The following is a 13,337-nucleotide window of genomic DNA, read 5'->3' as shown; positions in this document are numbered from 1 at the left end:
TAAAGTCATAAAACTAAGAAAAAAGAATAAAAGAAAAAACCAACAGACTTGCTTGAAAATGCACTATGAAGCACAATAAAGCAAAGTGCAATTAAACAAGGGGAAAAAAAGTTATAAAACTTACAGAAGAAAACACAGGGCAAAAAACACTGCAACCTTGGCTTACACAAAGATTTCTCAGATATAACACCAAAAGTATAGTCCTTTAAAGAGGAAATTGATAAAATGGACTTCATCAAAATTTAAAACTTCTGCTCTTGAAAGACACTGATAAGAGACTAAAAAGACAAGCCAAACAGGGACAAAACATTTGCAAAGCATGTATCTGATATAGGACTTGTGTCCAAGGGGCACCTGGTTGGCTCAGGGTCCTGGGATCAAGCCCCGAACTGGGCTCCCTGCTCACCTGGGAGTCTGTTCCTCCCTCTGCCCCTGCCCCACCTCGACTTGTGTGTGTGTGTGCACTCTCTCTCTCTCTGTCTCAAATAAATATTTTTTTAAAAAAAGGACTTGTGTCCAAAATATATAAAGAACTCTCAAAACTCAACAAGAAAACAACCCAATTTTTTAAATGGGCAAATAACTGAAAAGACATTAAACCAAAAAAGGCATACAGATGGCAAATAAGCACATGAAAAGACGCTCAGGCTCACTAGTCACCAGGGAAACCTACACTTGATCTTAGCCAAAAGGCCAAGAAGCAATAGTCACTAGGGAAATCTAAATGAAAACCACAAGATACTAACTACTACACATCTTCCTAGAATGGCTAAAATTAAAAAGACTGACACACACCAAAAGTTGGCGAGGATATGGAAGAATTGAATCCTCATAATATTCTGATGGGATCAGAAATAACACAACCACTTTACAAAACAGTTTGACATGTTCTTACAAGTTAAAAAGACACCTACCATTTGATCCAGTTACTCTACTCCTAGGTGTTTACCCGCTTGAAATAAAAGCATATGCCCACACAAAGACTTGTACATGAATGTTCATAACAGCTTTATGTATAATAGCCAAAAACCACAGCAAGCCAAGGTTCATCAACAGGCAAATGAATAAATATACCATAGTATATTTATTTAATGAAATACTACTGAGGAATAAAACAGAATGAGCTATAGATACAGACTACAACATTTTTTGAGATGCCTCTCAAAATAATTATGCTGAGTGAAAGAGGCCAGACACCCCTCCTCCAAAGAAAATGAAGTACATACTGCACATGTCACTTATATAGAATTCTAGAGAATGCAAATTAATCTCTAGGGACAGAAAGCAAATCTGTGGTTGTCTAAAGACAGTGGTGGGAGGATTTAAGAGTGATATTACATAGGGACATGAGAAAACTTCTGGGAGTAATGGATATGTTAATTATCTTTAATGTGGTAATGGCTTCATAAGTACATACCCATGTCAAAACTTCACAAATTATACACTTTAAAATGTGCAGTTTATTGTATTTGACATACCACAATAAAGCTGTAAAAAAAAAATTAAGATTGATTGATTGCTTTGAGAAAGTGCACAGGGAAGAGGGGCAGAGGAAGATGGAGAGAGTATCTTAAGCAGACTTGATCTCAATGCGCAACACAGGGCTTGCTCTTGAGACCCCCAGATCACAACCTAAGCTGAAACCAAGAATCAGATGCTTAACAGACTGCACCAGCTGGGGGACCCGGTAAAAAAAATTTTTTAAGAAACGCAAAGTATTTACTCCAGGGGAGCCTGGGTGGCTCAGTCGGTGAAGTGGCTGCCTTCGGCTCAGGTCATGATCCCAGGGTCCTGGGATCAAGCCCCGCATCAGGCTCCCTGCTCAGCGGGGAATCTGCTTCTCCTTCGGCCTCTGTCTGCTTCTCCCCTGCTTGTGTTCTCTCTATCTGTCAAATAAATTAATTAATTAAATCTTTGGGAAAAAAAAAAAAAGTCCACAAAGTATTTACTCCAATTCAAGTCAGCTAACTTTACTAAGCATCTACCCTGTAGGAAGAGCTATGGCAGATACATGAGAGGCAGAGACAAATGAAACCAGGTTATTGACCTCAAGGCCCTGACAGCCTCCAGGGAGGAAGCTTGAAAGCAATTTCACATGCACACTGCACTATCACCATCCTATGGGGGAAGGGACAAGAATAACCTCCACAAGTGTTAAACATGGATCAGAATTAACTCTCTTCCCTCTCCCGCCCTAGAATTTTCAACCCACAAACTGGGAACATTCTCATTCTCCCCTCTCAGAACTTCAGAATCTCCGGACTGGAATAGGACTGAGGCTCTAGGGGAAAGGGACTTGCTATCCACCACAAACCTAGTCAGTAGCAGAATTAAACAAGCAGGCTGGTCAGAAGTATTTTTGGAATAAGTTACATTAAGACAATATGTATTCTCTAACTGAACTGACAGTGATTAATGGTTGAGGATTCTCATATTCACACAGAGGCTTCCTATGAAATGAAGTTGCATGAGCTGACTTCTTCCTACATAGTGAGTCTTCAAAGAAATTCTATGAACAATCAGCCTCAGAGCCCTTGAAACTTCAGCCTTTAAAGCTGACCACAGATTTAACTGTCAAGCTTTCCAGAACAGTTTCCTTTCTGCTCAGTCACCACTCAAAGCCTTCTCAGGGGACCATAATACCTACAGAGATGATGAACAACAGATCTCTCAGTTTATCTCTTATCCCTCATGACACACACCAAAAGCAATTCTATAATCACTACTGCCAGCTAAATCCACCCTCTTCCTCACTCCCTCCCAAATATACCCGTACAACTCATTCACCCCACTCCCTGGGAGTGAATATGTGCATCTTCCAAGTCCCAAGAATGGAGAGAAGAATAATAAGAGAAGTGAGCGGGAATGGTTATTTCGTCAGGATAGGCTAGTGCATGCTGTGGTAATAAACAACACCCAATCTCTCAGGGCCGGGCCTGGGACTAGGCGGGGGAGGGGTCTGCTATACATAAATTACTCAGGGACCCAAAATATTGAGGCTCTGCCATGTTGTAATTATACCATCCGGAATACACAACCCTTTCAGTTACTAAGGCAAGGATAGGAGGAGCTGAAGAGTCTCACACCAGCAGTTAAATACTTTGGCCTACAAGTGACATACACACTACTTCTGCTCACAGCTCATTGGCCAGAAATATTCTTATGTGCCTACCTAAATGCAAGAAATGGGAAAATACAACTCAGTAGTGCGCCTAGAAGAAGAAAACCAGATATGGGTGAACACCAGAAGTCTCTACTACAAAGGAACTGAAGCTACTGGTATCTTGATTCAGACAAGTCAGCTCATAGCCTTTACAAGGGATCATGAAGGGCTTTACAACAGATTAGCATTCTTCATTTTCTAAGAGAAAATGATTATCACTCTATCATTATCTGAGTATCATTCTATCATTTTTCATTTTCTAAAATTCTAGGGATGACATATTTGCTCGTCAGTCCTTAAGCGTTGACACTTCTCATGAATATGTTTGTTCTAGGTGACTCCCACCCTGGTGCTCATAGAACCACCAATTAATTGACCAAAAGCATTCCCTTACAGCTTCCTCCTAACATAATGAAAAAGCTTCCTTCTATCCTGTTATTCCTTTTTGTCCTCCTACCTTCTTGGCACAGCACCACTACAATCACACACTCCTAAAAATGATCAAGAAAAAGATAACTAAAAATAAAATTCACTATCCTTGAGTCTGGGCAAGAAAGCCAGAACAAGATGATTGGCAACTATGTGATTTTAATGATCTACACTATGTGTGTTTTAATCATCTGTATTTTTAAAAAACAAAAGCAAAGCTCACCCCTTGCCCTTCCCAAGGTGGCCCTTCCACTCCAGTTAAGACAGTCATTTATTTTGTCCACAACATATGGTCACTGCAGTCCCTGGGCCTTTGCCCATCATCTCTTCCTCTGGTCTGGAAAGCAACCAGTTTTGATGCATAATTTCCTTCAAGGTCTAGTCCAAGACTCACCTTCCTTAGAGAGCCTGTCCTTGGCAGCCCCGACTCACACTGTGTCTCCAGTCCTTGGGCCCACTCAGCACATGTACACAAAGTCATCTATTCCTGATGCCCACCCCCTCTCCATTTCTACACACAGTACATGCTTCCAGGCCACCAGCCTGTCCCCAACAAAACTGTGAGCACCTCACCCACAGACTCAGGCCTTTATATCTCGACTCTCACTGAGTGACCAGCACAGGGCCAAATCTACTTGATGAGTAAAGATAAGATTACCGAGAGACTTTTTATCAGCTAGAGAAAACCAACCCTCAGAAATTACCCAAATTCCTCAAATCATAATATATAACAGGATTGATGGCCACCTGGGTGGCCAGTCGGTAAGCAGTCTGCTTTCAGCTCAGGTCATGAGCTCAGGGTCCTGGGGTCTTCTCCCTTTTCCTCTGCCTCTCTCTCTCAAATAAATAATTTTTTTAAATTTATATATAGATATAGATATATGAGATATATATCTATATATATATACATATATCCCTTTGTCTTATAAATCTTGCCAGAGTGAAGAAATAGAAGATTAGTAACCAAGAAAATATGTATTATTTATCTCCTCGTGAGTTCACATACAGTTTTTGTTTTCTTACACATTTCCAAACAGGATCACACAGGCATCTTACTGGCTCACATCATCACAGGAAGGCCCGCCTACCTACTGCAACTGACACTTTTAACCACCGCACCAAGCCAGTCACTGTGTGAATTGTCTTAAGGGCATTATCTAGAATAATCAACATAACAACTCTAGAAGAAACCTCTCTGTTGCTTTTCTAACCATATCTAGTCATAGAGTGCATGGTTGGACCTTCACAGAATATATGACAGGCCCTTTCTGGCTCAATTTCCTGATCAACAGAATGACAGCTATGCTCCCACATTCTACAGGTCTCATCTAATGAAATTAGGGCCCTGAAATAAGACTGTCTCCTGGATGTAAGGGCAGTTGTGAGCAACAGCACCCTATGCAGTCCACACTCAGGAAAGCCCTCCAGAAAATCCTGCAGAGCAGAGAAAGAAGGAGACAGATCATTTTCAGCCTTCCCAAAGCCTTCCAGATTCACCCTGAGGGGCATCGGGTGGCTTCATAAGACATCTTCAGAATGGCACCAGGCAGGGAGTCCCAGCTCCTCCAAGAGTATAGGACACTGTTCTCGAAATCCATCCACCCAGCTGTGAGGAAGCTCAAGCCACATGGAAAAGCCACAACAAAGTGTTTCGGCCTTAGCTAAATCCCAGCTGATAGTCACTGTCAACAAGACAGGAACAGGAGTGTCCCTGTGTCCCGCCCAGGCTTACAGGTGGTCTGTGGGGGAGATAAGGATTTATGGCTCGAGGCTGCCCCCCACGGTAAATACCAGCTCTCCACTTTCTCTATCAGCCTAGACCAGGCACCCCACTCTGACCCTTTTACCTTTGTACACCAAGAGGAAGGGATTGGCCATGGTCAATGGTCTTCAAAGACCCTAGCTCCACAACATGGAACTCACTGCGACCAGAACCCAGACCTGTCTCAGAGAAAGTGGTAGCCCATGTCACCTACTTCAGAATCTAGAACAAAATAGGTTGAGGGCCTTTGAGTGTTGGAAAACTTCCTTGCAAGTTCAAGAAGAACCACACAAGAAAGTCATATATATTAGTCGACCAAGGAAAACCATGCCGTTAGAAAGGAAGGCCCTGGAGCACCAGCTGGCTCAGTCAGTAAAGCATGCAACTCTTGATTTCGGGGGTTGTGAGTTCAAGTTCCACTTTGGATTACTTAAAAGTAAAATCTTGAAAAAGAAAAGAAAGGAAGGCCCTAGAAAAAAAATAGCCCGACTTTCTTTTCACCAAAAATTAATTAATTAATTCCAAATAGCATCATATTTACAATTACTAAAAACTGCATAATAATTCATCAAGTAGATATACAATATTTTTATTAATCATTTCTGTAGTTACATGTTTAGATTTCCTCAAAGTTTTCCGTATTATAAATGCACTGTGATAAAATGACACTGTGATAAAACTTGGACTGTATTTTGGATTATTTCTTTATGACAGATTCCTAAAAGAGGATATGTTAGGTCAAAGGTTATAAACATTTTTACTATGCCTGATATGCATTATAAATCCATGATGAATTTTTCATTATCTTTTGGCTCTGGGAGAGTAGAATTCTACTGCTAAGAAATGGAATCCCCTCCTGGTAAACATTTTTTAAGGCAGACAGAATAGAAAGAGTCAAGAAAGCATACTCTGGAATAGGACTATCTGGGTTCAAATCCCAGTTCTATCATTTGCTAGCTGTGCAGACACAAAAAACAAGTTACGAATCCTTCTGAGACAGTGTACATAAAGCACTGGGTCTGGCACAAAGTGGGGGCTCAAAAATGCTAATCACTGCTGTTGTCTTTAGATTACTAAAAAGAAGATGAATCATAATTCAAAAAGCCAAGAATTATCCTCAAATGACAGAGTAAGAATAAACATTTTAAAAAGGACAAAATAATACTCTTTTACCTAGATTATAAGTAAGCAGGTTCATTTACTGTGAATACTACTCACATCACTGTGATTATTACATAAATAAAAATAAATACCACTTTAATGAGTGCTTATTCTCATTTAAAAGCTTTACATACACTGTCCCATTTAAGAATCACAATAACCCTGCATGGTGGTAGTAACAATAACAACAACAGCTAATACTTTCCAACTGTTTACTATGTGCCATGCATGATTCTACGTAATAACGTTAATCATTATACAACCTGTGAAAAGGGACTTCTCATTTTACTATTATTCTCATTTTACAGACAATATAATCAAGGTACACAAAGGCTAAATAACCTGTCCAAGGTTATATAGATAATAAGGTAGACATCATTATGCCCATTTTATAGATAAGAAAACTGAGACTTGGGGCGCCTGGGTGGCACAGCGGTTAGGCGTCTGCCTTCGGCTCAGGGCGTGATCCCGGCGTTATGGGATCGAGCCCCACATCGGGCTCCTCCGCTGTGAGCCTGCTTCTTCCTCTCCCACTCCCCCTGCTTGTGTTCCCTCTCTCGCTGGCTGTCTCTATCTCTGTCGAATAAATAAATTAAAAAAAATCTTAAAAAAAAAAAAGAAAACTGAGACTTATGATAATTACCTATAAAGGTAAGTAACTAGGCCAGGCTTTGAACCAATATCTGTCACACCATCAAGTCACATTCTTTTATTCTCTGCCACCTTTATATGGATTCACTTGTACAGAGAAGCCCTGCACAAGATCGCAAATGTTTAAAGTTGGCTTCCCTCATTTCCACCTTCTTTTGCCATCAGCTGCAGTAAACTGAGAATGGTCTCATTTGAACACTGCCTCTGAGAAGAATATAATTGGGAAGGCAACCCTCATGCAAAAGCCCATGTAATGAAATGTGTCCTTTAAATGGATTCTTTCCCTCTCCTGACACATTATCTGCTACAGTCCTAGCATGCACCCCTGAGAGTTTCTAATGCCTACCTTTCAGAGACTTGGTGATTCCTAATGAGGTGCTTCTGGCAAAGCTGCCTCAAAAGATTTTTTGGAGTAGATGCTAGAGAGGTCTCCTGTTTCCCTCTGCCTCAGAAAGCCCTCAAAATTCTCACCAGTGGGAGAAACAAAGCCGCTTCAAGCCTCCCAAAACACCTTGAAAATATTCACATTTGCAAAGGGACTGAACCCACAACAAGAAAGCTGGATTAAAGTCCTAACTCTTGAATGAACTAATTGTTTAATCATGAACAAATTATTTCCCTTCTCTGTGCCTCAGTTTCCTCTTCTGTGATGAGAAGTTGGATTAGCTAGTTTTCCAGGGCCACTAGAACTCTGATTCAAGAAAACAAAAGGGAACTTGGAGTCTATAGCAGTGAAATCCCCAGAGGGCACGAGTTGTAAGAAAGCCCAAAGCTCCAAATAGATTTGCAACCATTAACCAAGACCTGCCAGGGCTGGATTAACTTCCACAGTGGGGGAAGTGCCCTGGGATCCGGATTTAAAAATGTGAGTCCTTTGAGAAATTATTTAATGTGGAGTTGAAGGATTCCACTGCGGAGTGAGAAATATAGACAGTAGTAAAGGAATAAATCCTGTTCACCTTTACAGAGCAGAGCAAAGCAGCATCCAAATGCCTATGGATGCCTATTTTTTCCCCCTATGCTAAAGACAGGAGCAAAGACAGGATCCTGCTGCCACCTTGTGGCACACTGGGCAGTTTAGAAAGAAGGGTTTACTAGGGCGCCTGGGTAGCTCAGTCGTTGAGCTTCTGCCTTCGGCTCAGGGCGTGATATCGGCGTTCTAGGATCGAGCCCCACATCAGGCTCCTCTGCTGGAAGCCTTCTTCTTCCTCTCCCACTCCCCCTGCTTGTGTTCCCTCTCTCGCTGGCTGTCTCTACCTCTGTCAAATAAATAAATAAAATCTTAAAAAAAAAAAAAAAAAAAGAAGGGTTTACTTAATCTGGATCCCCCAGTCTAAATGCCCCTCAGGAAACTACATCCTCCTCTTCCCTTAAAATTACACGGAGCTTGATAACTCACGGAAACACTTTCAACCCTATTATCTCATTTCATTCTCTCAACAACTATGTGGAACGGCATGAAGGAGGTAAAGCTCCATTTTATGATAGAAGAAGCTACATCACTTGCCTAAAGTCACAGTTACTAACGGGTAGTCAGAATTTGCACCCATTCCTCCTGACTCTACATCAGGAGATTTGTTGACTCCATTGTGCAGGGTGGGGATGAAACAGGTTTAGGTATGCTCTCCCCAGGACTAGGAATTTGAGAGAGGAAGACTTATGAAGAGGAAAGCTCAATTTCTTCCACAGACAAAACTGGCCAAAGACCGTAATTAGGCTGCATGTCTACAGAATAAGGCATCCAAATAAGCCTGGATTCCTGCCTTCCTAGTTACCACATTCTTGGCTAACATCTCTAGGCCTCTCCAGCTGCTCTGCCTTCCTCGGCTCCCCAGCCCAGACCAGCCATGAGGGCTCAAGACTTATTTATAGCTAAATGCTGAACACCAAATGGATCCCAGTCAAGGGAGCCACAACACCCAGAATTCCACAAGAACTACTGGGAGTGCTGCTCTGTCTCTGCATTTGAGCTCATAATATTGGTGACTTAGTTCAAATTTTCCTGTAAGTTTTAGAGGGAAGCCCAACTGGCTCATCCCATAATGGTGTCATGCTCACTGAAACCTGAAGGGCAAAAGCTAGGGTTGTAGGATTCATCAACTGGCACATAGGTATGGCCTCAAGTTAATCTGAGACTTTCCAGTTTCTCCAAGGCAGCCATAACTTCTTTGACATAGAATTGCAAAGCTCAGTGCCTGAACCTCCCACCACCATAGATACTCCTTTAGTTTCACTCATTCATTCAGAGTACAACACATTCACTAAATGAAAAGGACACTGTGAACAAGCCCTTTAAGACTTTGTTGCCTAGTGGTGAAAAGAGGGAAATAAGGAAAGAACATAATTATAACTGCATGTGAAATGTAAATATTAAGTGTTTGAGGGGTGCCTGAGTGGCTCAGTCAGTTAGGTGTCTGACTTGGTTTTGGCTCAGGTCATGATCTCATGGGTCCTGGGATCAAGCCTGGTGCCTGGCTCCAAACTCACTGGGGAGTCCACTTGAAGATTATTTCCATCTGTCTCTCCCCCACCTCTCTCAAATAAAGGAATCTTTTTTTTTTTCAAAGGTTTTTGTGAGAGTCAAGTGATATAAGTGTATGCAAAGCACCTGGCTTTGTGCCTGACATACAGTAAAGACTTAATAAACAGCCACTAATATTGTTCATTATCTCTGTGCCTTTGATCATGTTTCCTTTGCCACACATTTCCTTCGCCTTCTCAAACTGTTTTACCCCTATTTTCTCCTTTACAGCCATCACAAAAGTCTCTTTTCTTGAGTGCCGGAGGTTATGCCAGCGGTTTCCCAGTGAGTGCTCAGAACTCTTGTTCACATCTCCTTTACTGTATTTATGTGATGTCAATTTGTATTTGTTTGTAAATCTGTCTTTCAGGTCTGAGAGACTCCAGAGGACAGAAGCTAGGTCTTACTCATTCTGCCCTAGCACCTAACACAGGATGACTCAGTGTATGAAATTACTGTTGAATAAAAAATTGTATTTGAGCTGAACCTTAAATCAATAAATAGCAAAGTATCTTTGGATGGCCCTTTGAATGTGAATACTAACTTATTAATGTTGTACATGAAATTATTGGAACCCACGAGGATTGGTTATCAGAATTAACCTCTAATATGAACTGACTGGACCAAAGTGGGTCAAAATTTCATTACAGGAGGCTGGGGGTAAATGCGTGGATAAATGAAAGGATCCTAGAACCCAGGTGGCAGCTGAGGAAATGGTTGCAGGACTTCTTTAGTTAGCCAGGGACACTTTGGGAGTATTCAGTGGGAAGTGAAAGGAATCACTTTAAGAGTAGATAAGAGAGGCTCTCTGCTCCACCCCATTCAATAGACAGCCACATCTTCTGGCGTAGTGCCAGCCACGTTCCTGAGACACAACGGTGGAGGCTGGAGTAAAGGGATTTGACTGTATTGGGTGCCTGGTCACCAGGGCTAATTTTAACTCTGGCAAAGTGGGTATTGTCACCATCAACGACCCACTCATTGTCATCAACTACATGGTCTACATGTTCCGGTATGATTCCACCCACAGCAAATTTAATGGCACAGTCAAGGCTGAGAACAGAAAACTTATTATCAATGGAAAGCCTGTCTCCATCTTCCAGGAGTGAGATCCCACCAACATCAAATGGGGTGATGCTGGTTCTGAGTATGTTGTGGAGTCCACTGGGGTCTTCACCACCATGGAGAAGGCTTGGGCTCACTTGAAGGATGAGGCTAAGAGGGTTATCATCTCTGCCCCTTCTGCTGATGCCCCCATGTCTATGATGGGCGTAAACCATGAGAAGTATAATAACACCCTCAAGATCATCAGCAGTGTCTCCTGCACCACCAACTGCTTGGCTCCTCTGGCCAAGGTCAGCCATGACAACTCTGGCATCATGGAGGAACTCATGACCACAGTCCAAGCTATCAATGTTACCCAGAAGCCCATGGATGGTTCCTCTGGGAAGCTGTGGTATGATATCCGAGGGGCTACCCAGAACATCATTCCTGCTTCTAGTGGTGCTGTGGAGCCTGGAACAAAGGTCATCTATGAACTGAATGCGAAGCTCACTGGCATGGCCTTACATGTCCCATCCTCACCGTGTTAGTCATGGATCTGACCTGCCACCTGGATGAAGCTGCCAAATACGATGACATCAAGAAGGTGGTGAAGCAAGCATTGGAGGGCCCCCCAAGGGCATCCTGGGCTACACCAAGGACCAGGTTGTCTCCTGCAACTTTAACAGTGACACCCACTTGTTCATCTTTGATGCTGGAACTGGCATTACTCTCAATGACTTAATCTGTCAAGCTCATTTCCTGGTATAACAGTGATTTTGACTACAGCAACCAGGTGGTGGACCTTACGCTCCACATGGAGTAAGAGTCCCCAGACCACCAGCCTCAGTGAGAAAAAGAGGAAGAGAGAGGCCCTCAGCTGCTGGGGAGTTCTTGCTCCAATTTATCCCCTAACACACTGAGAATCTCCCAACCTCTACCCAGTTTCCATCCCAAACACCCTGAAGAAGGGGAGGGGCTTGAGGAGCCCTACCTTGTCATGTACCATCAATAAAATATACTGCACCCAAACATTAAAAAAAAAATGGAGTAAGTGAATCAGAGAGACTTAAGGATGGAAAAAAAAAAGAGGAAGATAAAAGATAAACATCACAATTTTTCCATTAAGGTCCAAAAGGAAGGCAACACAACCTATCATGTAGAAGGTCATCATGTACTTGAAAAAGGTCCTCTAGATTAGAGCTTTCTGCCCATTCATGATGTAACCATTCTTTATCTGCTGAGAAGCAATTTTATCTTTCATCACGACAGAAAAAGAGGTCTCCAGATCCTTTCAAGGCGCCATTATTCCTTCAAATATTTTTCTGGTGACACTGCCCTTCTCCAGCTCCAATTACATGATACTGTCCCACAGCTTCTGATACGCTATTCATTGTTTTACTTTGCTTTTTTTCGGTCTTTTTTCTCTGTGCTTTATTTTGTATAGCTTCTATTGTTATGCCTTCAAGTATTTAATCTGTTCTTCTACTGTGTCTAATCTATTAATCCCATCCAACATACTTCTCATCTCAAATATTTTCTTTACTGAAGCATATTTATAATAGCTGTTTTTAATATCTTTGTGGACTAATTCTATGCTCTCATCTCTGGATTCTGTTTCTATTAATGGAATTTTATCCATGTTATCAATGTATGATCCTGTTTCTTTGCATGTCCTGTAAATTTTCATTAGATGCCAGACATTAGAGAGCCCTTCCTTTAGAGATCACAATCGTATGATACCTGTTGTCCAATGTCTATAATATTGTTTTATATATCTTGTTGGGTTTTCTGGTCATTTAAGGTGAGAAATAAATTCTCTTCCTGATCTCTATCATGGCTGGAATTGGAAGGCCTTGCAACCCTAAATAAATTAATGCATTAAGCATCAACTGACTTCTAACATCACAATAAATCAGATAATCAAAAATCATGTGCCTCCCGATGATACATCATCATTTATGAAGTAGTTTTGCAAAAAAAGTATATATCAAATTTGATTCTGATCAAGCCTCTAGACTTAACTACCAATATAGGATATACAGAAGAACATCTTAAACTACACCACAGTGATATAATCAACAAAATCAAAATTGCAGGAAACTCTGTAGAACAAACCACCAGGTTTTTTCAACAATTTAAATTACAAGAAAACTTAAAAGGTAGAAAGAATGCTATAGATTAAAAGAAACTTAAGGTATATCAATGTATTGTAATGTGTGTACCTTATGCAGCTCCTGATTCAAGCAAATAAATCTAAGGAAAAATTAGGACACATATGAAACAATTAGAAATTCACATTCAAATCAGACAAGCTAGTTGATGGTATTAAAGAATCATTATTAATTTTAGGTGTTGTAATGGTATTCTGATTATTTTTTTATTATTTTCTCTTTTAGAGAAACATCATGGCATATTTATAGATGAAATATAGTTTAATAAAACTGGTCACATATAGGTCATCAGAGAAGCTGACTGATACATATATTTGAAATTTTCTATTATGAAAGAATTTTTAAATTATTCAAAAATTATACAATTGAGGTATGGATTTTAAATTTGGCTCTGACATCATTCTGCTCTGTACTTATGGACTACTCACTTCTCTC

The 13,337-nt window shown here is 41.1% G+C and overlaps 1 pseudogene; it reads left to right on the top strand.

Annotated features, from left to right (window-relative positions):
• The first annotated feature begins 10,682 nt into the window (after nt 1-10,682).
• On the top strand, nt 10,683-11,523 carry LOC121100656 (annotated as a pseudogene).
• Nucleotides 11,524-13,337: the final 1,814 nt, after the last annotated feature.

Source organism: Ursus maritimus, unplaced genomic scaffold, assembly GCF_017311325.1.
Source record: "Ursus maritimus isolate PB19 unplaced genomic scaffold, ASM1731132v1 scaffold_5, whole genome shotgun sequence".
Classification (NCBI taxonomy): Eukaryota; Metazoa; Chordata; class Mammalia; order Carnivora; family Ursidae; genus Ursus; species Ursus maritimus.
This window is presented reverse-complemented; position numbering and strand designations above follow the sequence as displayed.